Source organism: Colius striatus, chromosome 13 (assembly GCF_028858725.1).
Source record: "Colius striatus isolate bColStr4 chromosome 13, bColStr4.1.hap1, whole genome shotgun sequence".
NCBI lineage: Eukaryota > Metazoa > Chordata > Aves > Coliiformes > Coliidae > Colius > Colius striatus.
Genome location: NC_084771.1, coordinates 13,148,564 through 13,175,160, shown reverse-complemented (window position 1 = coordinate 13,175,160; position 26,597 = coordinate 13,148,564). Strand labels below are relative to the sequence as shown.

Below are 26,597 nucleotides of genomic sequence, written 5' to 3'. Positions count from 1 at the left end.
TCTAATAAATTCAGTTTTCAGGCAGGTCAGGGAAAAACAGACTTCTCTTATTAAGAACCATTGTTATCTTGGAAAGTCAGTTGTGAATGGTCATCATCAAAATGTGTAAAAATTAACCAAACTGCATTTTGAGAATTTATTATGGAAAAGATGACAAAGACAACAAACCAATGTTCTTTAGGACCTAAAGATAGGAACTCTGATTGTGAGTGCAAAGAACTGTCTCTAGGCTACTGTGGTTTCTGGTACAAGAGAGAAATGCATTAACTTCATTCAAAAGGGAGAAAATTGTTTTTTCACCCCATCTCTAAGCTATTTCATTAACTTTTCACAATCAATTGATTGTGACAAAGAAACAGCAACTGTGTGACAGACTTCTTTGAGGTCAGAAATTCTCTAGTTTTAATGGGAATAAAAAGTCTATAGTTCTTCATTGATGTGTCTGGACATAAATGAAACCTGACATTGCCACTAGTATTTAAAAAATTGGTAATGCGATTAGTGATTTAATGCTGACTTTACATAGAAACGTTCTTAATATTTAATCAAGTTAAACAGAGCTTCAGTCATTTTCTTTTATGGCTTAATTTTCCCCCCTAATGTGGGCACTTTGCAGACAGCAATGGTGTGAGGCCTTGCAAAGCTGCTGTGGCACATGCCAGTGCATAACAAGCTGGTCCCAGTCTGCAAGGGCATTTCTGCCTCATAGAGTTGTCAAGTCCTGGTCCTCCTGTGGTTTGATCAAGCAAATTCTATCTTTGCCACCACCGTTAGAGATATCCCATGGGGTCACAGAAACAGTCTGGCCCTTTGTGTCTCTGTTCTTTCTCACCAGTCTTTTTGGCTACTTCTATCTGGGTGCTTTCTACCTTAATGGTGCCTTTATGGTACCTTTGTTTTCACTGAAGCTCATCCACCCCTTTTCCTCATTCACTCTTGTTTTATGATGGGTCTCATCAATCTTTCAAACTTGCTGAGTTAGATCGATTTTCTTTTTTTAACTTTTTACATTCATTTTTATCAGTGGATGAGAGTATTAGAATGTGCAGTTTACAGTTGTAACAGACACACTCTGAGCTAATGATGTGGCTTAGCACATGTCCATCTGCACATATTTTTATGTTGGGAAAAGCAAATACCACGGCTCATGTTTACTACAAACTGCTTATCTTGGATGGGCACCAAGTTGCATTTACATAGGGGCTGGAATTTAATTAATACTGAAACATGAGCTTTTTATTGGTGAGAAGTCTTAATTGTGCTTGATGCCTTTGAAAAAAGAAAAAAAGTGTTTCAACATTATTTTCTGCTGATTTACTAAGCAAAGGGAAAGATGGGATCAGATGGGTCACCGGAGTCGCTTTTCAAGGAACATGGGTACCAAGCCGTGTTTGTTACAGCTACGTGAGGACTGTGAAGTACTCCTCTACAGTTGGTACCACTGGGAGCTGGGTGGCTGACTGATTTTAGGATGCTTGTAAAATTCCACAGAGCCTCTGTTGACATTATTTGGATCTAAGAGAGCTTTTAATGATTTCTTGGTTCATGCAAAGTATCTAAACCAGCCATTGGATGACATTGCTCTAAAGCTCTCCATGTTTGATGGCTTTTCTGTAGCTATGGTCCAGCTCTCTGCTTGGAGAGATGAAGACCAGGTCTCTATGATGGTTTTCTTAGTGTCTGCTACACAAAATGCGTGTGCTTGAGAATCAGGAGGCGAATTTTAAAACCTGACCTACTGTTAGCAGCTAAAAAGTTCCCTGTTAGGGATCTGATTTGACGGTGGGTTTTCACACTTTTACATGAAACAAAATTTAAGCTTTCTTTTCCTCCTGGAGCTGTGGCTGGCAATGGCCCTTGGGTAGCTGCTGTCTAAATGGATGCTTGTCTACACGACACAAAAACACTGTGTTTTCAAGTTGAAGGCTCCCAGACGCTGGGGTGGATTTCCCTGGGATCCCCGTGCTCGGTGTGTCTTGCATCTGTACACGATGGCGCAACAGGACGTGGATGAGAAGAAAGCTGAAGCAGAGAATCAAATGCTTTAATGTCCTACCTCTGACTGAAACAACCTCCCTGTGTGGGAGATAGTAAACATTTCTCGTCTCTTAAGGGAAAATCATGCACAGACAGAGACAAGCACATATAAATAATTTACAAAGCTGTAATACACTGTAAATAACAAGCCTCCTGAATAATGAATTAACCCAACTGCTGATTCATAGGTAAATATCTCATGTAAAGCAGAATTTTTATAGATTTTTACAGCTTAGTTAATATCCTCTCATATTTTGTTAAGGCTGTTCAGGTGAAGTATTCTGGTAATAATATGTATATCTTTGGAAGTGAGACGGGGCGGTTGTGGGCTGCCGTGCTGGCAGCCAGCCTGCCTTCCCTCTGCACTGAGGAAGCAGAGCCTTGCTGAGCTTGGGCAAGCTCTGGCTTTTGTTAGTCAGGCTTTTCTTTTCCTCTCTAGCAGGCAGCAGAGATTAAGCAGGAAGAATTTTGATGTGACCAAAGAATTAGAGAACTACAGGGAGAAAGGAGCGTCCAAGAATCTTTTTTTTTTTTTCCTTTTGGCTTTTTTTTTTCTCCCCCCACCAAGCTTCTGGTAATAAATAATGCATTCACTCTACTTTGGCTGTGCTCTAGACATGGTGAGATTCCTCCATGCCTTTGAGGATGAGGAGGCGGTGAAGCTGCTGGGTCAAGATTGCCACCCGCTGACTCCCAAGTCCCTTCCTGAACACTGCATCCTTCCCAGCTATAACGACCGCATATCCTTAGCCCCTCTTGTCAGCCACTCAGAAAGAAACCAAACATGACATTTGCTTCCTCCATGCTGTTTCATCCCCCTCTTGCCCCTTTTTTTCAGACAAGCCTTAAGAAATAAAAACAGTTGCTAAGCTACCAGATAGGGAACACTGCAGCATTTTGTTGCAGTCCCGGTATTAACGCGCCTTTCTGAGCACTGGGAAAGTGCTCTCCTGTAGCTTGAATTGTTTATTCCCCTTGAGCATTTTACCCCTAATGCAGATGATACTCAACATGCCAACTTAATTTATGCCTGAATAGATGGGAGCTTTTCCCCCTCCCCATCTTGCTCCTGCTTAACGTAGGCTGGTGGGGAAAAAATCTGGTATCTGCTTTGTATTTCATCAGTTTTGGGGCATGTCACTTGTCAAACATGTTGCTGCTTTGTTTTATTTCTGATAGCTTAAATAATTGCTTTCATAAAAGATAACTAGATTTCTTTCATCTGGAAGTACATTAGCTGTAAATTGCATTTTCTGTTAAACTTTAAAGTGTAGATGTCAACACTGATTTTTGCTGGCAGTGTACAGTGCTGCCATTGAAGGTGTCTGTGGGAAGGATGCATCTTTCAGGTTGAAGAAAATACTTTGTGAAGGACAATTATTCCAGGGTGGTGTGCTTGGAGTATTAACTGTGCTAATCAGGTGATTTTTAGGGTGTTTTCTTGTAAAGAAATTGGGATTTTGCTCAATATGCAAAGCTTTGATTTAAAATAGGTTTCACACTCTCTTGACTCAAGAGATGGGATGTGCCAGCCTGAAAGTATTTCCTCTCCTTAAATGCTCTCAATCTTTCATTCTGGCCTACCTTAAGCACCTTATAGAATCACAGAATAGTAGGAGTTGAAAGGGACTTATAAGGATCATCCAATCCAAACCTCCTGCTAAAGCAGGTCCACCTAAGTCAGGTCACATGTCCAGGTGGGTTTTCAAAAGCTCCAGAGGAGCCTCCACACCCTCCCTGGGCAGCCTGTGCCAAGGCTCCTTTACCTGAACAGGCAAGTAATTTTTCCTTATGTTTAAGTGGAACTGTTTGTGTTCTAGCTCTTTCCATTACCCCTACTCCTGTCGCTGGACACTACAGGAAAAAAGTATCACCCCATCCTCTTGACATGCATTTTTAAAATACTTGTAAGTATTGGTTGAACAGTTCAAATTGGAGAAAGGTTCTCAAATCCCCTGATCGTCTTGGTGGCCCCACGCTGGACCTTCTCTAGAAGTTCCCTGTTCCTCTTGAGCTGGGAGGCCAGAACTGGACAAAGTACTCCACGTGTGACCTCACTAGAGTGGAGTAGATGGCGAGGACAACCTCCTTCAACCTGCTGGACTCACTCTTCTTAGTATATATTATACTGTAAGAGGAATGCAGCTCTTCCAGTATTCATCACAGAGGATGCTACTGGCTCTTCTTGTCTAGGTAGCTCGGGACGGAATTATACCTGAGTTTAAACCTGTTTTCCATGGGCTTAGCTCTTGAATGTAGAGTTTCTTATAGAGATGACAAAAACCAATCAGTATCACTAGGGACACGTTTTATATAGTTTGCAGTGAAGGTAAATCTGAAATAGCACAATATTCTGGGTTCCTATCTCCTTTGCCTGTCAAAATACCCCATGAAATCCTTGCTCTGCTCGATGGTGTATTTAATTAAGCCAGCCATCAGTTCATTGCGGACGCTTTTGCAGCATGCTCGCTGCCACCATTACTGACAGGGAAGCACGGGAAACTTTTCTCTCTGTCTGGGGAGCAAGAGGGAAATGCTAATTGATCACACACATAGCTCTCCTCTTGTGGTGCACAGCTCCGTGTGTCATTGGACCCCAATTAATTCAGAAAGTTGGTGCATGCACATCTTTTCCTTCGTCACCCTTCTGCCAGGAATAAGCTGCTGGATTTTTGTGCTCAAAATGTCATTTTAAAAAGTCCCACTGAATTTCTAGGAATGTAACTTGGGCTTGAAAGGAGGAGGGTATAGTCAGGTTCATGGCAAAGTGTAGATGGTTTTGTTTTTTTTTTGTTAAAGATGTTTGTGCAGTTCAGTTGGCTGGAGTATTTCAGTGGAGCTTGTTGAGGTTTCAAGGCAGAGCAGTGAAAGTAATTTACAATGCAAAATGCTATTTTTTTTCTATTTTAAAGATTAACTTAGCCTAATTTGGAGAAAAGTGTGTGAAATTAGTTCTCTAACATTTGAAGCCTGTTAATACTTAAGTTCTTCTCGATTAAGATAATATTAAATGCTCTGTAGTGCTCTGCTTTTTTTGCCCATGAAGCATTTTCTTTTATTCTTGGCATTCTACGTAGAGGAATTTCCTGGGGGCCGAGGAACAATGTTGTAAGGAAAAGAGACAGCATGACTACTGTGAAGCCTTCCACATTGCTAGGTAAAAAAAATAAGCAAAATGCTGTCTGATGAAAGTATTTTTTTCTTCTGAAATTGTAAAGTAGGGATATTTGTAGTTCCAAATTAAGTTTATGTTTATAAAGAATAATGTACTGAACGCTCCTCTGAGGTCTGACTTGTTACTTGCCAGGTGCTGTGTGCGAACCATCATTTGGTGCTTGCTGGGGGAGGCTGTGGGCTGCCCCCCTCTCCCTCTGGCTGTGGTGAAGGTGGAAAAATAGAAATTATAAAGACCAAGTCATTAGTGGAAAGTCCTGTTTAAAACTTTTGTTCCCACCACTCTGTATTTACTCACTATTTTTTATTCAAGATAAAAATAGTCTTGTTCTTTCTGATGGACTGTGAGCAACTCTTCTGGAGTATGATTTTTCTGCCCGAAAATCTGTTCCATGTACAGCCTTTAAGACCTGTTGCCTTCTCCCCCTGGGATGTTTGTGGTGCTTACCTCAGCACTGTGGCTTGCAGGGCAGGCTGACAGGTACCCCAGCAAATGCCACTAGAAAGACATACCTACTGATGCCTTTGCTCAGTCCAGCTTCAAAGTCTGTCCCACCATCTTTTTTGTTTGTAAGGACTCAGGTTTGATGCTGGAGCATATATGTGAAGTAATCTGTGCATTTGGTGTCTGAGGGAAGTGAAACTTTTTTTCATAGTAAACAGCCTGAAGGACAGGCTACAACTCTGCTGCTTCCACCCCTCCCACGGAGTGCTGCAGAGCATCTCATACAGCCGTGTCTTTGGGCCCCCCTTTAGTTCTGCAGCTAAAGTAAGAAAAGATGAATAAAATTTGCTCAGATTTTTTTTTTCAATCAATCATTGTCAGCTTAGGCCTCTTGTAGTTAATGAGACTTCTTTTGATACCTGGATGTCCCATCTCTCCCAGGTCCATGGTGGCCTGTCCCTCTCTGCATCTGTCCCTCTCTCTGCATCTGTCCCTACATCCTGTGGTGAGCAGCTCTGACCTCTGTACCACTAGCAGCAAGGCTGAGCTTTAGAGATGCACAAAAAATAGACTTTACACTGCCTGGAAAACTGATGATGAGGACTGAGAGTATGATCAAAGGTGCAAAACAATGTGTGGCTTGGAGGGACTGAACAGGGGATGACTGCTGCCTCTAACAGTATGAGGGCCAGCAGGCATCAACTTCAAACAACCTGTGGGAGGTGGTTCTTAATGATTCCTCATTAAGTGTGAACTCAAAGTTTACATGAGTTCAGAGGCTTTACAAATTCACCTTAGGATGTTGGGCCTAAGCAAGTATAACAGTCCGTATGTTTTAAAGAGGCCTTATCCTCTTGCTCTTAAAAGTAGCCATGCGCTTCCCTGAATCCTGCTTTGAGAGACAAGCTCTACCTTCAATGACTTGCAGCCTCCTCAGCAAGCCCAGGGACAATAAGAGGTGCATTTATGGTGTTTCAGCGATGTTCTGCAGTCATGGTAAGGTCTCTTCAAAGCTCGGTCTGTCCCCAGGATGTCCTCCCCAAAAAGAATTCCTTGAGGATGCTGGTGCCAGGTTCAAGAGCATGGTGCAGAGTTCTTGCATGGTGCTTTTTATCTGGAGTTCCAGTAGTTCTCTCCTGGAAAAGCTTGTATTAAAGTCTTGTGGCAGCAGCAAAATAAGTTCAAAGACTTACTGTGGCTTGAACTGGGTTGATGACAGAGTCAGACTTTCATAACCTCCTGCTTTGATTTCCCTTGAAGTGTACTGGAGCTGAATGTCTTGTAAGAAAAATCTGATATTGCTGCTGGATGAAAGTTTAAGAAACAAGGAGAGACTGTCAGCTAAAACTGAAAGTATTAGCAGTTGAGAGGTACACTTGGGTGGAAAAGGCTAAGCATTGCCCTAGGCATAAGCATCAACAGGCCAGCAAAGTCAAATGGCCTCACAAGATCCTTTGGCCCTATCTTCTCTGATTTTCTGCTGGAGTTTGCTTCTACCTTTAATGATAGGCTTTGGTTCCTGAGTGATCTCAATCCTAGATGCATTTCTGTACTGCGTGCTCTTGCCTTCTGAGGGTGATAAACCAACAAAAGTTATTTGTCAAGACCATTGGAACCCGAAGTAAAGATGAAAGGAATGATGAGAGATGGACTCTTTCCTTTAAAGTTTCAGAAACTTTCACCTCCATGTGCTTGGAAATCTCCACTCTGATACCAGTTTAACCAGTGTAAACGAGGAGCTGCTTCACCTTCAGTTAGTCCATCCTTGGTGTGAGAAGAGCTATGGACTAAAAATGTAGCTATCTTGTTACTGAGGCTGTTTATAGATGAGTGTGTTTGGTTTGTGTGGAGCCACTTTTTGCTTGGTAACAGACAGAAGGGGCTGTAGTGTTGGCCTCTGTAAGGAGTTATTGCAAGTTCCTAGAGCTCTGAGTTGGACCCATGTCTGGCCTGACCAGGCCAATCTGGCACCTCTGGTATTACTATTTAAGAAGGGGAATCTGCAGTGGAAGAAGGAGGTAGAAGGATGGCCCAAAATGGAGGTGACCCTATGGACACCACAGTCAATGAAGAAGGAAAGGAAGAGGAACGCTGGTCTGGAGAAACCCCTGCAGCCCACAGTGAGAATGCAGGCTGTCCCCTTGAAACCCGTGGAGGGCACTGGTGGGATGGAGTCACCAGCAGCTCTGGGAGGACCCCACAGTGGAGGGAAGGTGAAGGAGCTGATCATACTCTTCATTGTTACACCACTTTGTTGTTTTCTGTTTATTATGTTTCTACTTGTTGGCAGATTAAATGAATTTTGTGTTCTTCCCCAAGTCAAGCAGTCTTATCTCTCTTGTCCCGGACCATAATTAGTGAGTGAGCCTTCCTTGTCCTTAGGGATTTCCGTGAGGCCCTTGGTATCTTTTCTGTGCCCTATCTCACCAAGATGGGGAGGAGTGAGTGAGGGACTGCATGGTTCACTGTTCCCGGCTGGACCTAAACCACAATGGTGGGCATGTACAAAAGTCTTTGTAGCTTTTTGGTGTCACTAGGGAATGGGCACGGGAGTGCAAGTTATTGTAGTAATGGCCAGGAGTATAGGACGGACACCCAGATTACTGGTCTTGGAGTCTCATTTCAAAATCAGGTGAAGTATCCAAATCCTTTGGTTGAGTAATGTTCTGTAAAAAGCTGGATTTGGCTACTGCTATTGTGCTGTCTCCTACTTCCTAACAACCCTTGTTCATGAAGTTATGTGTTCTGTGCTGCTTCCCTTTGAGCTCTCGAGTCTTGAACTATCACCTACCCGTGAGAACCAAGGCAGAGTGACACCTCTCCTCTGCAGTGGGACACACTGTCCCAACCGTTTACTACCAAGGAAAGACTTCAGCATAATACTGCTTCTTCCCATGTTAAAGCAATGAAGGCCCCTTGCTTTGTTTGTTTGGCCTTTTATCATGACAAATAGTGAGGTTTTGTCTCTGTACTTTAAGTTAGACTTTAAGTTAGACTCTTCACCAAGAATTCACGTCAGAAGTCAGTGGCATGAGGTTCTGCTGCTTTGATACCATACCGCTTGTCCTACAAAAGGGGATGTGTGGGATGAAGGGGAGGAGAGAGAGCACATCTCTTCATATAAACTTTCCTTGACTGACTCCAGAGCTTGCTGACACCTTTCTCTAGATCTTGGGACAATGAAGAACCATGTTGGGAAGCTGACAAATGTGCTGATAGATGTGACAGTCCGTAAGAATCTTTCACACTAGCTTTCTGCATGGAGTTTGTTAAGTTTCAAGTTGTTTAATGACCTTAAATTACAACTGACTTCAGAAGGATTAATGCGGTGTCTGGAGCCTCTCAGCAGAGTTGTTTATCTGCAGGGAAGCAGATGCATCTTCATCTGCTAGCAAGGCTCCAAACCTGAAGCTGAATGCTTATGGGCAGTGTATTGCTGTGGGGATGAGCTTGCCAGAAATACTCTTTGGTTAGAAACTGAGGAGGTCGAAATGTTCATTACAGCAAGTGGTTGTTCACAGCCTCCTGGGGAAGACAAATCCTGATTATCTCCAGGATAGAGCTGGCTTAGACTTAGGAGTAGGGACAAAGCCATGCAGCTGCCTGAGAAAGAGCTCAGTATATTGAGATGCTTCTAGGCTCATGTCCAAGCCTTGCTACAGTACCCTAGGACTGAATGAGATTCAGAAACATGCTGTTCTTAAGGAAAACGAGGCACTTGCTGTTGTCTCAGTCCTTGCAGACTTCCTTGGTGTCAGGCTTCTCTTTAAGTGAGGTAGAGGTGCATGCCAGGTGATTTTTTTATTATTATTATGGCATAGTACAGATGACAAGACAGTGACATATCTTCTGTTTGCCTGGGGAGGCATTTCACCAACGTGCTACTTCATGCCCTGCTGCAGCAGTGCACCTTGGCTGGGATTATTGCATTGCTGTACACATTTGTGGTTGCAGATTGGAGGAACAGAATGAGAATTTGCATGAGTAGTACATGAAATGGCATGGAATTGAGTTGGAAGCCTGTGGACAGCAGAATTCCACAGGGATCGGTTCTTGGGCCAGTCTTGTTCAACATCAGTGACCTGGATAAGGGGACAGAGTGTACTTACCCTCAGCAAGTTCCCTGATGGCACCAAACTGGGGGGACTGGCTGATTCACCAGAGGCTGTGCTGCCATTCAGTGAGATCTGAACAACCTTGTGGGTACAAGGGGAAGCTAAGCAGAAAACTCATTTGAATACTAAAACGAATCTGCTTTTGACTTTCATAATTTTTTATAGGGAGTTGTAAGACTTTTAAAAAATCCTCTTTTCATGTTGTTCATTGCTTTTTTTTGCTAATTTGACACTCTGGGATGTTGTTTTACATTTCACTTTAGTCTCTAATCACGGAAAATTATAGCTGGCCGCACATGCTGGCTGTGCATTCTTGCATCTTGTTTATGTTCATTTGTACTAAGGGATAACACTCACCGAGTCTGCCCAATTTATTTTTCTCTGCAGTAGCAGGAGTTTCCAATACTCTGGAGCTTCATTACCATGTGCAGGAAACTAAATTCAAGGTTATCTTATTTGAACTTTATGACTTCTTGATGTACAGTGGTTTATTTATTTATTTAAGGTTTATTAAACCTTTCAAAAAAAAGCAGCCCCTTAGAAGAAGTGCATGAGCTGTAGCTTATTAAGAAATTTTAATTTAATTTTGAGATATAAGGAACTTGAATTATGAATATCCCAAATATTTGATTTTTGCTCTGAGATATATGGAGAGGAGAGATGCGCTGTTGGAGGCAGTGCTTTGGCTTCTGATGTCTGTGAGCCAGCAAAAAACATGTTTTTAGGGAGGGATGAATGCACAGACTTCTTCTAATGATTCTCCTTGGTGGGTTTTTGAGATCTCATTTTAACATTTGGGTTTTACCCTGTGACCTTTCAAAACTTCTCTTTACTGACAACTAGTAGGTGAGGATCCCTCCCCCCAGCTCCCCTGTTGCATTAATAACTATTTTGTGAGTCACTCTTACTGCAGGCTGATTTTGGCCGTTGGTTTACTTATTAACTGAAAGACTATTTCTTAATTCCAAACACACATATAGTGATGAGAACAAAATCTCCAGGTGTTTTTTAGGGCTTGTAGTTGACAGCAGCAACCATTGGTTTGTATTTTGAAACCTTTCCCTGGATAAAAATCCCCATGAGGTGGGTTTCTGCTGTAATTACTTCTTTCCACAGGAGCTGGTCTTTTGACACTAAATCCACTCCATGCCCTAACTCGCAGCATTGAAAGTCCTTGCCAATGTTTCCTAAAGCAGAAGAGTACTTTTTTGGATACACATAGTAAATATGACTCACATTAATTTTTAGTAGGGTCTGAAGGATTTTTTCTTTTCTTTTTTTTTCCTTTTTAGAAAGATGCAGTTTAGGAAGTCTTGATCTTTGCCTTATTCCAGCAAAATTCCCATTGGCCATTATATTTCTGGAGTTATTCCCATGGCTTGTGTTGTCTTGCTGGCCTTTGTCATTCATCAGCATGGATGGGTGAAGGAAGAGTTAGACTGCATGGTCTCTGCAACCCAGTGAGGGAGTCTGCTTGCAAATCTGCTGAGTCCTGAAGCCACAGAGAGTAGGGGTTTTTTTTCTGTATCAGCATTGCTTGAGAAACACCTCTTGGCTTTTCCCCACCTTTCACAATTCAAATAATCTCATACTTTGCTTAAGAGGGTCATTGTACATCCACGTCTCCTTTTCTTTTTCATCATGTAACAAGTAAATGGCAACTTAAGCATGGAATAATGCTGCTTTCAGAAGAAGCCTCCAAGCGCCTTCCCTACAGAGGAAGGGAATGTTAAATGTTCTAATGAATGAGTTTATTTTGATGCTTTGGAAAAGACGTGGGCAGTGTGTGGGGGTATGGGTTGTGCTGGTGTGAATGAGCATCTTGTGAAGCCTGTTGAGATGGCAGCATGGAGACTGAGTCTGTGTCTGGACAGCAAGTGCTTTATGGGCAGCAGTTGTGGAAATGTTTCCACTCCCCTGCCAGATCACTCTGGGCTGGATGCACACAAGGAGCTGGAAACAGATGGCCTAAGGGAAGAGGGGGATGAGCAGCATACTGGGACCCTGAGGATGGGATTTCAGATCCCTATCTGGACATATGGTTCCTGATGGAGCTACTTGCAGCAGATCTGTCTTGGGGACAGGCAAGAACAGAGATTTTATTTTTATGGTGTGCTGAGATTCTTCATTATCTTACAAGGCAGTAAAAATTATTGATTTAAGGCATTCATTCATGCCCTATACATGCCACACTGACCACGCATCTCCAAATAGCAAAAGGTAGCCTGATGGGCTTCATGGCTTCTCCATTCCTTGTTTCTCCCTGGCCCAACCAGTTGTGCTGTCTGCAGAGCAGAGGGATGGCTGCCTGTGTCCCGCCTCAGGCTTTTGTGCATGGCCTGCAGGAGGTCCCATGCTTGTTACCTCATGCAGCTTCTCATCAATTCCAGAATCCCTCAGCTTCTCTCCTTGGTAAAATAACTAGGCATTGATGAAGGATTAGTGAGGGATTTTAATATAGCACAAATAATTGGATTAAGATGGAGTTTGCTTCCTGTTAGCTTTAGATTAGCCAATACAAATAGATGGAGCCTGACTTTGGCCTGTTCTGCATGTGCAAGGTGCTGTGTGGAGCTGTTTCAGGGGCTGCCAGCCAATGCTGGTCCATCAGCTGTCAGAGATGTACAACCTCTAGGTTCTCTAATTACTGATGATAATATATATTTCTTATCCAGGTTTGATAATATTTTTATGTCTGTAGCATTTAACCACAAAGAAGTGCCACGTACACTTCTGGTATTAAGGACATTGTCAAAAAAATTGCTAATGAAAAGGCTGCAAGGAGAGCAGGAGAAGTGCTGGATATAAAGTAGTCATATCAACCTGCCATGCCCTGTGATGACAGAAGCAGCTGGGGATTTCTGTGCTGTGTGATCACAGCCATCACCCCCAAACTTTACAGCAGACAGGATTGTTTTACAGCCCAGGAGATACAGTACATTCATTAGTGTTCTGATCGTGGCTATCTCATGGCTTTGCTGGAATCTTTCTTCTTCTAAAACTTAAATCTCCTTGGAGAGAATTTTTTTAGTACCACCAGGCTGCTATTTTTTTCCAAGAGGCTTCAAAGTGCTGCCTTGAACAGTCCTATTTGCAGTCGGCATTTGTCCTAGGGATGGATTTTTACAATGGGTGCTTTGTAAAACTATTTAGTGTGTGGAAGATCTTAGGGGTTTTATCTCTTTATGATACACCACTCCATTTGATTTTTTTTTTTTTCCTCTCTTATCATTTCTGTTTAAGGGTTTGTGAACTGATCCTTTTATTTTTCAGAAGAGAATACCAAATAAACAGTGATTAGCATGAAATATGACTCATGGCTTCCTAAAGGATGTGCTTTAGAACTGGTAAACAGTTGTAATTGCTATTATATGAAAGTAGCAAATTGAATACATTCTCATAATAATTATAAAAAGATAGATAGACTATTCTTGCTCTCAAATCTAATTGGGATTAGTATAATGTTCAGTTTTCTTGTAGAGGATGATCTGTATTAAAGTTAAACATAGTTATAAATGTATTCATAAAAGCTGGTTTTAAGTCAGTGAAAGAAACTTGCATCTAAACAGAGGCCAAAGAAGCAGCTGTGGCATGTTTTTACTGAAGGCAAAGAATTGGATGTAATATTCTAAGACTTGGAGACTGTCTCAGTTGGAGTGGTGTTACAGATTTGCTGAGATAGTGAGAAACTACTAAGGTCTTTATCTGCAGAAGACCCTAAGTGTGAGCCTTTGAAAAGTCTTGAGAGCTCTTCCATTTCTTCCAGAGTCACGTCTGGGAAAGGATGGAAGGGGAAGGCACTTTTGCAATATTGCTAATATAAATCAGAAACCTGAAAAGAAATAATAGTAAAGCTAATACTTACTGATCCATTACAGAAAATCTGTGTTTTTCTTAATGCAGTTGCATACTATCTTAGAAATTATTGATTCCTTTGAATCCAGTTAGATCTGAAAGAAAAGCTTAGGTACGTTGTGGATATGCATTCATCAGCATCTCTGTGCTATGTATGGAAGTCTGTCAAAGAGATCTACCAAGGAGAAGTGTCAGGTCTGTTCATCCTTTGTCCTTTGAGTAGAACTGGCTTATGGCTTTTCGGAAAATGAGGGTGTGCTGCAGTTGTCAGATGTCCCTTCACTGACCCATGCACTCTGCTTCCACTAAGCCCTGGGGATGCACCAGAGGGATAGCCCCCAGCATCCCACTCCTGACAGTTCCTTGTGTAGTGTTTACCTGGACTGACAGCCAAGAGGAAGAGGAGGAGGCTATCTGTCAGCATTCTGTCCCCCTGTGCCAGCGTGCCATCCTCCCACGCTACCTTGTGTGCAGGTGGGCACACAGGAATGCTTGCAGGGAGCTTTTCCTGCCCTTTACCATTTGTTGTGTGACTAAAATGGCTTTTGAGCTACAGGGAAGGCAGATTTCAGTTCACTTGGGTTGCCCAGCAGTAAGTAACTGTGTTGGATCCATGCAGGTATCAGTGAGATCCATGCTGGTTGCTCCATCAAAGCAGCACAGGAGTGGACAGCGGGGCTTCCTCCCTCAGATGCACTGGCCAAGATGCCCTATGTTCTCCAAGGGGAAAATGGCACAGGTGCCTGTGGATTGCTGCATTCTCCCAGTGTTGGCAGCAGCCAGCTCATTGCTTTGCAGTGCCAAGCAGTGGCCGGAGGCTGTGCAGTCAACTTCTTAACAAGGAAATCATTTGAAAAGAGCCAGTTTTGTAGCTAAACCTGGTACACTTGGATGTCGTCCAAAACTCCGCAGCAATAATGCAGCAAATACAACTAGTTTAAAATACATTAAATATGCAGGTTGGCTCATGGTAGCTAAGCCCTTGCAGACAAAGAATAGGTGAAAAACACTGACTTGTGTGGTGTGCATATGTAGCATGATTAATCATTTGCAAATAAACATCCAAGTGGGGGAAAAAACAGTAAAACAAACCATCAAAATGCAATGTTACAGGAATGTGTTCTTGGCAAGAGCTCTTTCATTTCTAAACTGAATTTGTACTCAAATCTAAGCTGTAAAATATACCAAAGGAAAAAAAAACCTGATAAGCCTGTTTTAGTTAAACAAAAGCAATGGATTCAGCATTTGCTGGAGGCAGATTTTGAAGAGAAACTCAGCCTGAAACTAGCACAGGAATCCTAATTAGCGCATTTTCCTAACAATAGCATCATCTTCACGACTGAGGAGAGGCTTGCAATTGAAGATTTTTTTTAGCAGAGGGATGTTTTGGTTTTGAGGCACAATTTGATGAATTGGCAGTTAGTGTTCCCAACAGTCTGTCCTGATGTGGGTCTTCAAAATTTCACCTTCTTAAGTACACATATGAATGCTGATTCACCTGAGTGTTCAAAAATAACAGCAGTCTGACCCAAAATGATAGCAGGCAGATGACTCATGCTTTTAAAGGTTATCTGTATTAAAGTACATAACTTTTTTTTTTTTTAAAGAACCACTTCATAGCTATTGATAATTTCTGTATGTGGCTATTAATAGAAGTTTTAATATATCCTTTCTTAAAAACATCAACAAAAACCCTGCCACAAACTCCCAAAGAAATAACCTCCCAGCCCAGCTGGGTTAGATGTTGACAGACTTGAGCTGAAAGCAGTCTTTAAAAGTGATTTAGGCCAAACAGTCTGTAGCTTTGCTGTACCTTCTTTATGATACTGAGGTGAGGGTACTGCTTTAAACAGTGATGCAAGAGGAAAACAGATGGATACATTTCTATGCCAAGTCAAACATCATAAATGTGGATGTCCTGTGCAGATGTAGGTATCTGTTATTTTCAATTTCTATTATGGGTTATGCTGCTATTTGTGGTTTTATAAATGTTTACTTGGAGTTGATGGGTCAGGATCAGAAGGTGGGCTAACGGTAGGCAGAGACTGAAAAGGAGAAGGTGGACTGCAAACTGGAGGGAAAACTTGGACCATCAGCTGCAGGGGAAAGTTATTAAAGGTTCTGTTTCAGAGTGGCATTCCTTGGAGGTGAATACAGGAACCAGCACTGTGTAGCATCTCCATGCTAATATGATGAAGATGTTTTGAATCTCCATTTGTTAGAGATGCTGGAGGCAGGGTGTATTCCATTCCTTTTGTACTGGAGATCAAATTGCTTTGATTACCTTTCTCAGCTTAGCTAGCAGGTGCAGAGAGAGTATCTTCTAGTTTGGATTGGTTCGTTTGAAGTTGAGAAATTGTTTGGGAGCAGAGGGAAAAGAGGGAATCAGTAGCAGTGGTGATACATACTCCTCCTCAGCCCCTTCTCACAGCTGGTAGTAATAAAAATGAGCAGCAGAAGAGCTGACTCCAAGCTCTGTGACCCAGGAGGAGTAGTGTCCCATCTTCAATGTGGGAATATGTATGTTGATTTCTGGAGCTGACTGGAGATTCCAAAGAAACATAAGGAAAAATTTCTTCACTGTAAGGGTGAGGCAGCACTGGAAGGGGCTGTCCGGATGGGTTGTGGAGTTGCCTTCTCTGGAGACATTCAAACCCACCTGGATAAGTTCCTGTGTGACCTACTCTGAGTGGTCTTGCTCTGGCAGGTGGGTTGGATAATCTTTTGATGTTCCTTCTAACCCATGTTCCTTCTATTCTATGACCCTGTGACTGTCTTGCCTAAATGGGCTCGGTGTACTGTAGGAATAAAGATAGAAAGAATTTCAGAAAAGGTGTCTTTGGAATGAACGTGCTGTGTTGAAATTTACACAGGTGCTCCTGCTGCCTTCTTCTGACCTGAGTTTCTAACACTTGCTCAAGGCCTTAGAGAAATTTGGATATATATGCAACAGGGGTGCAAGTGCTCGTATGGATCCTTTAATGTGTTATTTGATGTCTGTCTTTCCTGTCAGTAGCTTTCAAAGAGGGCAGGCAGTTGCTGAGGGAGAAGAATAGGCTGACCACCTAACTGGTGTTATTTGCAAAATAGGAACATCATTTTGTACATTTGGCTTTGAGCTGGGCTGGACTTCTGCTCTTCTGACACAGCTCTTCTGTGTCCAGAAACGGAACCTGCAGCAGTGCTTTTATGTTAAGACTTCTGGTTTAGACAAACCCCAGTTTGCTTGCTTGGAAGCCAAGATTTTGCTCACTGTGGGGATGCAGGTTATCTGGTTACAAGGTAATACATGGTGGAGGAATGCTCAGGAGTGGTAATACACTAAACGCTGCAGCTGTGATTGAACCACACCACAAGCATCACCTGCTTTTAAGTTATTAATGAGTTTGTTCCTTGTTTATAAATAGTTCAGTGTGAAATGAGAGACTTGTTCGTCTCTGGAAGAAAGCCCTTTTGAGGTCTTGGAGCATGCTTTTATATTGTATATTCTGATAATGCAAAGTGTAGATGGGGTGGCACTGTGGGTCTTGCACTCAGATGTCTGAGTAAAGCATCTGGCGCCAGTGAAGCCCAGCATCCATCCTCATCTGAGCTTCCTCTCACCTCAGGAGGGCATCCAGCTTTTGCCCATTTCATGAAATGTTAAAGTGGCTCCAAGTGATTGCCACGCTTGGGCCAAATAAGTAGTCATGTGTGGTTGGATTGAAGTGTCTATCACTGCCAGAAACGTGGCTCTGCTCAGTTGGCTCAATTGCTGCTGGGTGGCCCTATGTTACAGTAGCTTTGGGAGTATCTCCAGAGTGGCATAGCATAGGTCACTGCTTCATCTCTTGTGGTCTGGAGGAATTGGGATGGAGGCATTTCTTCCTCTTCATTTCAAGAACTTCTTGCCAAACTGCCTGGTGACATTTGGTCAAGTGAAAAACTCACAGGTAGTAGTATACTGTAGGTTGGTGTTGGTTTCTGAACAGGAAAATAAGGATGAAAAAAACAATCGTGTGGATCAGATTTCAAGGGGATTAAATAGACTGCTGTTGGTGTTCTCAAATGTGGTTTGATCTCAAAGAAAAACAGATCTTCACTTCATCATTTTGAACCAATTTCATGCTTCAGCAGTTCTACCTGCTTCTGTCATCTCAGCACCACGGGTCGCAAATGGGACCCATGCAACTTGCAGAAGCCAAAGCATTACTGTGAACACCCTTCCTGTGCTCAGTCCTGTAGGTTATATAGAGCTATAAAGGCCAGGCAAAGTTTCTTTTGACATCCTCAAAATTGAGACCTTAAATTGGACTGTTTAAAAGATTGCAATGTCTAATAAATGATGTATTGGAGCAGAAATAGAGACTGCTCGTCTGACTTGAGGGATTTAACTGTGAGGCTGTGACCTCTAGAGGCTAAAAATAAGCAAACATCTTTCCATCATTCTCTGCTGCAGCAGAAATGTGTTCCTGTGGTGACACATTTCTGTGGCATCTCATGAGCTCTCACTTCTCATGGTGATTCCTCTAACTTTGGAAATGTAATTATAGGATGCTGTAAATTTTTCACTTTTTCCAAGATTATTAGCAATGATCAATTTGTTTGCAGAGGTCATTTTTATAGCTGTTCTTAAACTAATACCTTAAATTGGTAATGGACATCTAGACTCAGTAATCTTTGTGCTTAAAGTGCCATATTGATTTTTTTTGCATGTGCATATTTAAGTGCACATTACATTAGATTTAATTTTAAGTAACCTCTGCTACTGCAGTGGGGACATTGGTGGGGTGTAATACAAGGCCACAATTTGTTGTCATTGGCACTGTGTGACAGGGGAAGCGGAGAATAGCTCCTTTAGCTAAAAGCACCATGCCCAAGGTGGCTTAGCTTACAAGCTCAGATGGAGTCACAGATGGTGCTGCTGATAGGGCCATGGGTCTTACTGCAAACAGCAAATGCCAAGGATGAATTCTTGTATACCCTAAATAAACCAGCAAAGTGGTCTTGCTTCCTGTCTAGGGAGTTTCCAGTATAACATTGTGTTTTATCTAAAGTAGCGTGCAGTTCAGTGTCTGACTCTTTTAGTTGGTTTATATCCATTTTTGAGATGTAAGTGGCACAGTCCCTCTGCTTGCCTAGCAGTAAACAGAATTGCTAAATGAGGTCGGATCGATGGTGCTTAGACCATAACCTAAACCAAGCAGGGTAAGTTGTATGTGCAAGATCTGAAATCACATTCTTTGTTCCAAAGAATAATGGGATTTGTTGCAAGCCCAGATTTTGTGGTGATTCCCACAGGTGGCAGATCCTCCTCTCAGCTCTGCTGGTATCCGTGCCTCCCCTCTGCCTGCAGCATTGAGTTCCACTGTAACCTTATGTGCTGTAGAGGGGGGAAAGGATATTCTTTTTTTCCCCCCCTCACTATTTTGTACAAGTAGGTTGCAATTTCAGTGCTATAGCTGGTCATATCAGACCTCATTGCTGCTGTCACCAGAGTTGCTGAGGACTGAGCAGGATGCCTGTGAATGGACCTCAAGGCTGTTCTTTCAGTCTGATCTCTTTGCAAGGAGAAAGTTGGTAGAAGAGGGATTGGAAAAGGGACTCTGTGCCCTGGAGAGCAGAGACTTCCATTTCTAGTTGCTCTGTTGGTGAAGTCAATGTGTGCATCCCTTTCCCTGTAGTGATGGGGAAGGACCACCTCCTCAGGGAGGTGTGGGATTAATGAGGAACTCTGCATTGAACAGATTGTGGCTCTGGGGATAACATGGTGTAAGGGGCAGTACTTTGGTGATAGTGCATGCGTTTTTCTTGAAACAAGGACTGGTTTTTTGCAGAAGCAGTGCTGCATGTGCCCTGTTGCTTCTTGAGGCCCATATTCTAGCAGATGGCTGTCTATTAGCAGTGGTGTTGATTTGGCAATCATTTTTCTTCTCTTCATTTATGCTTGTGAACTTTTTTGTCTGGGGTTAGCCTTTTGTTCTCAGTCTGTTTTAAGACTTATATTGTTCCGTGTGCCACAGTTGGAGTTTCACAAAGCATCACAGAATGCTGTTTTCTTGACTCCCTCAGCCAAGATATTCTACATCTTGCACTTGCATAATCTTTCACTTCCATTTGCAGACACCATGGCCCCTGGCATGCCTGGAGTGACGGTGTCCTCACCAGTGGGGCACGTGAGCAGAGCTCTTTCAAAGCAAGGGTCTGCCACACAATTTGCAGAGGGCCACACAGATGGTCTTGGCACAAATGGGAGTTATGGGCCAAGCAGGTTTAGGAAAGTCAGAAAACCCTACTGAACATCCAAATAGGTTTGTAATACACCATTGTCATAGAAACATAGTTCCTACAGCACCTTATCCTCAGAGGTGTTCCAATACTCCCTCCTGCTTCACACAGTCCTAGAGCTGTTCTAAGCAGTTGAGAGCCCTTATCTAGAGTGTTGTGGGGGTTTCCCAATGCAAGTTAGCAAAGATAACACTCAACTGTCCCAAAGTCAGCATCTGGCGTGGAAACCACTGGATGCTTTCACTTTGGGAGAGGATGGGCTGCTCGGCTGTACCAGCTCACAATGTGGGCTTGGTGATGGTTCTTCAGGCCCATGGGAGCTGAGCCCAGTGCGTGTGACTCAGAGCATTTAATGGCTGTGGTCATTATTGCTATGTGCAAATGAGGCTGGACATTCTCTCTGAGCAAATGCACCTGTGGAGAGATGATCCCTTTTATTTTACAGACAGTGCTAAAACATGTTGTTTTCCCACACCCTTCCTTTCTTCCCTGCCACTGTTGAGGCTCAGGGTGAGGATCAATGACAGAAGCAGCACGCAACTCTGTGACAAATGGGAGTATCAGTGTTTTGTGAGACACACTCAGAGTGCAACATTCAGCTACCCAAAATAAACTGTGAAACAAGACTGTTCAGGGGCAGGCAGTGAGAGCAAACCCCAATGGAAACATCTGAGGAGAATAAAAAAGCTGCCTGGTGAGTCCTGAAGGCTGAACTCTGCAGAGGGGCCCAGGGCACCACAGGAACAGCGCGGAGCACGCAAGGGGACTTTTCCTTACTGAAACCAAAACACCCCCCATAGACCCCTCCGCTACAGGGACTTAATTAAGCAACAGCACATAATTCTTGTGCTTCTTGATGATAACTGAGTGCCAGATGATGGGAAGTAGCAGAGCTTTTCTCATGTAAGGACTCGTATTGTGCTGTGAAAATGAGCCTGGCATTAAAAACAACCCTCCTGGTTCATATTGGAAGTTGAGTGATTGGGGTTCTTATATATGAAATTAAACATTGTGCATCTGATGTAAAATGCTTGCAAGACAGGTAATTAATAACATTAGAAACTAATTAACTGGAAATCCCCTGTACCTGATGATGACTACATGAGCAGACTTGATTTGCAAATCACTCTGGATGTTGTGGAAAAAGTCTGGGGAGGGGTTTCTTCTCTCACAGGCTCCTGCTCCCTTGGGCCAGTCCCAAGCAGCGACTTGGTGCCATTCAAGGCTTGCCAAGACCCTTTCCTTCCTCATCTGGAAAAATACAGCTGAGCAAATTAGCAAACAATTACCTACTTCTGTGTTTTCTTGTCCCAGTGACAAGGATCCAGGGGGAACTGGGAGCTGTCACACAGGGAGGTGCTGGCAGCAGGACTCAGAGTGGGTCTGTGTTAATGAGACAGTTTTTGCCTTGGCCTGTGCTCCCCTGCACCCAGGCCATGCTGGGTGACGTCTGCCAGGGCCTCGACGGGGCAAAGCTGTGCTTCAGTTCTAATTAGCAGCCAGATCTCCTGTGGCACAGGGATACTTTCGCTTCTCCCATGTTCCTGCCTCCATCCAGCAGTAACAGTGCAAGGGTGGATATGAATGCTCAGAGGCAGAGGGTTCAGTGACATCTGGCCCTAACAATACCCTCTGGTCTCCATTAACCCATTTCTGCAAATGCTACTGCCTTGCTTATCTGTTGGATTCAGAGTTGATTAACTGAGGATGGATTTGGGGGGGAAGGTTTTGGAGGTGCTGTGGAGGGTGGTAGGGAGGTGCAAGAAGAGGGCAGCATGCCCAGGCTGTGGCATTTGGGTGCCTTGCTGTAGGGGAGTGACTGGGATGCCCCCACCACCCCTAGCTACAGGCCCTGTGTGTGGAGCAAAGATGCTTCAGACATAGGTTCTGCTTTTAATGCACCCCTCCTCAATCCAAGTGCAGAGAAACCATGACTGGAAATGGCCAGAGACCTTAAGCCAGTGAAGCTACAGGGAAAAATTAAACTTTAAAAGTGTAAAAGAGAGCTTACCTGGTTTGGGATGTTCTCCCAGCCATCTGGGGCACCACAGGCTGCTCCCTGCACTGGGGATACAGCCAGTGCCAAGTGTTGAGGGTAAGAGAGACCCTTTAGTGCTTTTTTTGTTGCCCTTCTGATAGGTAATAAACAGGACACTCTTTTCATTATTAATAAATCAAAACCCTATTGATTCCTTGTGTGAAAATCCAGTGTGACATAAAATGTTTTATTTATACTTTTAATGGGGCTTCACTGCAAAAATGCTGTTTTTGTAAAGAAATTAAATGAAATTTATTGCTGAACCAGAGGCTCTACAAACAGTCCAGCTCTCCATGGCATCTCTTGGTTGCCAGCTCAGGTGGGAACAGCTGGTTGCCAGCTCTCAAGAGGCACAGTTGGGCTGGCCGTTCTTGGTAGAGTTATGGGTCTGTCAGTGAGCTGTCTTGGGCATGGTGTGGTGTGGGAGCAGGATCCAGCTCTCCAGGCAATGTCAGGACTGAAAGTGATGTCCCGGTCTTGTCCCTTGTCCCTGCACTTTCTCCAGAAGTTCAGAAACTCCAGTAGTGCTAAAACACCTTTCCCTTAACAAGAGTATTTCCTGTCTGCTCTGGAAGAGGGGAGCAAAATACTAAGGAGTTTTAAGAGTAAAATGCTACTCAGCAGCACATCTCTGCCCACTTTGCAGGTGTGTTCTGCAAAGGACGTGCCAAAAGAAGATAAGTCTCTGCATGCTGTGTGCCACTGCTCTGCTCATGGTCAATCAGGGGAAATGGCCTCATGGGGGAGTTGGTTAGTGGGGACATCCAGAGCTGGTGGGACCAGGTTCCGACCCTGTGGCTGAGCAGGTGCAGGGGTGGTTGTGTGGAGCACTGAAGATGGAGTCATTGGGAGCAGCATGACACTTTGCTTGTCAGCACAGCATTAATTGTAGTTGCTTAATGTGGTGATTAGTGTTGTTTGTTCAGATGTCTAATGTAGCAATTAGCCTCATCAGGGTGTTCAGGGATAGGTTAGGAGTGCTTTCTTCCTGTCAAGAAGTACTCTGCAACTCCAGCCTCACCTCCCAGGGCTCCCGAGTGCTCCTGCACCTCAAGTCATAGATATTGCAGGTATATGGCTACAGTCATGCAAGGCGATGTGACCTTCTGGCAGAGGGATACTGCTGGGCTACCGTTTAGTCAGAACCCATACTTTCACTGTTGCTGCCTCTAGCTCAGCTCCTGGAGTCATCTCAGTTTCCTTCTGACAGTGTCCTACATGGCTTGACCTGTGTTGGTCCATCTAACACTTTGGTTGAAGCTCTGCCTCTTAGCAGGAACAAATTTTAACCCAGAGAAGTGGCCCACAGCCAAAACCCACTGCGATGTGCCAGCTGTCTTAGCTGCTGCAAAACCATCACTGATGTGCTAGCTGGGATCATGTCCTTTTGATTAAGACCCTGGGAGAAGAGACAAAATACATTCCCTGGTGCTGAAAGAGAAAGCTATTGATTTTTCTTCCACTGGGTGAGATCAGTTTCTGGGTTTTGATGGATGACAAGTTGAAATGTAACATAATCCCCAAGCTGTGGGGGTTTGGTGCTCTCCAGGGTCAGTGCCTACTTATTTCCAAAGCTATTACTGCCAGCAAGCTGCTGGTATTACTCCATAGTGCTGCCCTGCTCCAGCAAGGAAGAAGGAAGCATCACAACAGCAGCTTTGCAATGGATTGTTTAATTAGCAGAACGCTTAAATGCAAGCATCAGATTAAAAGACTGGGACAGAGAAGTACTGTGGCTCCCAAGGGAAAGGAAAATGTACTAGATTTACACAAATGGGTTGTGGAGCGTTAGCAGCTCTCTCTGGAGGTATGCTTGTCCCTCCATTGGAAGGCCTGGCAGGAGGAGGCTGTGCAGCAGGCTGGTTCATGGCTTGTGCAGGGGAATGCTGACCTGTCCCACCCAGCCACTCAGATCTGCCCCAGGAGCCCTTTTTTTGCAGCCTCTATTGTTCATCCTCTGAGGTTCCAGAAATGCTTGAGGACCATTGGAGATGTAGTACTGTCTGTAAGTTGAAGGTATTTCAAGGAGAAATGATTTTCTGGTCCTTCAGGGGTTCTGGGCTGTATCCCAGAGCTGAGCAGTGATGGCTCTTGGCTGCACTTCGTTCTCCAGGTGAGTTGCAGACTGGGAGCACTGGGGAGCCCAGAAGAGAGTTTGTGGGTAGGTGAGCCCCTGCAGAGGTAACTCTGTATTTTTGGGTCAGCTCCTGCCATGTGTCTGATAAAACACACTCACTCAGGGAGGTTTCTAGGGAAAAAGGAACTAAAGAGTTGCTTCCAAGTCAGGTGAACTCCTCTGGTGGGAACATTTCCCCCAGTTCATCATTTGAAAAGCAGATCCTTTAGACAAAGTTGCTTCTCAGACTTCCTAATTTTTGTCAGGAGAGCAAGCATTTTCCTGTTTCTAAAAGTAAAACTGGAAGAAGAAAAATGGCTTCTGGCAGTAAGCGCATGTCATGGGAAAGCAAAACAGAAAGGTGCAAGAGATGAAGCTGCAGCATATGTGTGCCCAGTGTCCTACCACTTCCTGCATCCCCTGCCTCAGTGAGATGCTGGGCAACTGGTTGTACAGCCATGTGACCCAGGGAAAGGAAAGCTACCTCTTCACCTCCAAAAAAGTCATTCTTTGAGGAGCACAAAGCAGTTCTGATGTTTACAAACCCATCAGGGAAGATGCCGGTGCTGAGAAATGCTGTCTGTTGACTGGGAGTTTACAGAATGAGATCAACTGTGTGTTGGTTGCTGCTTGGTGCCCGGAGGCTGGGAACCTCAAAGTGAATTATACAAGTATTGCACGTCCATGCCGGGAGATGGCTGCTGGAAGGAGCCTTCTTCCACTGCCTCTCTGGCAGCCCTTGAGTCAACAGCAAAGCTGGCTGTAGAAGAGGCACTAATTCAGCCCTGCGGGCAGCAGTGCTGTGGCCAGTAACAACAGCTTGGCTGGACATGATTGAGTGGAAACGCTGAAGCGTAAGAGAGCAAGGGAAAACATTGTGCTGAAGATGCGTTCTCACTGTGGTGTGAGGCTGTATCTCCCTGGGGGGGGAGTTCCTGGTCTTCCCTTCCATTTCCACACGTGTACCTACATGTGTAACCGCTCACTAATGTGTGTCTTCTGTTATTCCAAGGCATATCTTTTCCTTGGCCACCCCTGCTTGCCTGGGCTGGTTAGGATGGAGCAGGGTTGCTGGCAATGATCAGGACATTATGGGGCATCAGTGATGACTTGTGGGAGGCCAGCCTCAGAGTACCCAAGACAGGGAGCAGTGCCAGGGTGGCTGCAGCCTATTCGGCACAGAGGTCCTGTGGCTGAGCCCATGGCTCAAGGTCTACAGTTCCCTCCACTGAGAAGCTCTCCATTGGCTTTGTGCTGCCAGGGGGATGCAAAGTGCTGCAAGGAAGGCCTGACTTGGTGCACCAAGGTCTGCTTTTGCCTCTGCTTTTTGGCTAATGAAGGTTTTGGGTTTTTGGGTCTGCTATATAAAATCTCAGTGTTTCCCCAGACCGTGGAGAAGTGCGCAGAGGACATCTGGAGCAGGGGGTTCCAGTGTCCTTCAGGTATGTGAGCAGTCCTTTGCTCTGAGCTGTTTCAGGGATGTTCATAGGATGAGGGGTAGGGTTGTCCTGCAGAAACAGGAGCAAGAGGCATCCCAGGGAGGAGCACTGCAGAGAACCAGCATCCGCTGTGATTCCCGCTGCATGGTGATAAGCTTTCTTGATTTCTTTGTGAATTATTTAAAATGCAGGAATTGCAAACAGGAGCCTGGCTGTTTTTGTTGTGTGCACAAGCTAGATTAGAGCAGGAAACTTCATTACAATGAGCTTAGAAGTCTTCAGAGGCTTGGATGTATTTTCCCCTTCATTGATAAGCAATATTGATCTCAGCAGCAGTTGCTTGCTATGCCTGGCCACAGGAGTGTGGTACTCCTGCAGACCCAGAATTGTGCATTAGCACAAAATTGTGCATTTACTGTTGAGCAAACTAGGTCATTTCCCACGGGCTGTTAATTCACTTGTGGAACAGAGAGTTCAGAAAATATATAACGGGGAGATTTGTATTTTTCTGTGCCAGGTAGACCATCAGAGCTCTGCTGCCTTGTATTGCTGCCCCCTCATACTGGCTGCCAGAGTGCTGCTCATCTCAATGCAGAGTAAAGTGTGTTGTCTCAAACCTATTCTGCTCCTGTAGAAAGCCCTCCCCATGGAAAGGGAGTGCTTACCCATGATCTCTGTGATGGACAAGATGCTGTAGGTAACATGCTGCTTTCAGTGTAGTCTGTCTTCTCGAATCACTTTCTTGCATATTATGGTGCAGCAGGAAAAAAAAGAACACACCATGTTTTCTTCCTTATAATTGACCAACTAAATGCTGGATTTTACTGTTTGTGAAAATGACTCGGGCAAACTGCTACCAAGATGGGCATTGTGCCCAGGTCAGGCATCCAGGTACCAGTGATAGAAGAGTGTGATGGTCTTAAAGGAGTTAGGAGAGCAAAGGAAGCACTTCCCTGGCTCGCACAGACTCTTGACACGATTAAGGCAGGCAGCCGGTGGTGCTGAACTCGTGCTATGGAGTAAACCAGACTGATCAAAAGCAGTGGTTATACACATTGCCATTATGCTGATTTATGTGCAAAGATTTATCCTAATCAACAGTTGCTCGTAT

At 44.0% G+C, this 26,597-nt stretch overlaps 1 protein-coding gene across 1 annotated transcript in view; it reads left to right on the top strand.

Moving 5' to 3' along the window:
• Positions 1–26,597, top strand: part of HS6ST2 (heparan sulfate 6-O-sulfotransferase 2) — a 130,716-nt gene that overhangs the window by 43,032 nt on the left and 61,087 nt on the right. The gene's annotated exons all lie outside the window — the stretch shown is intronic.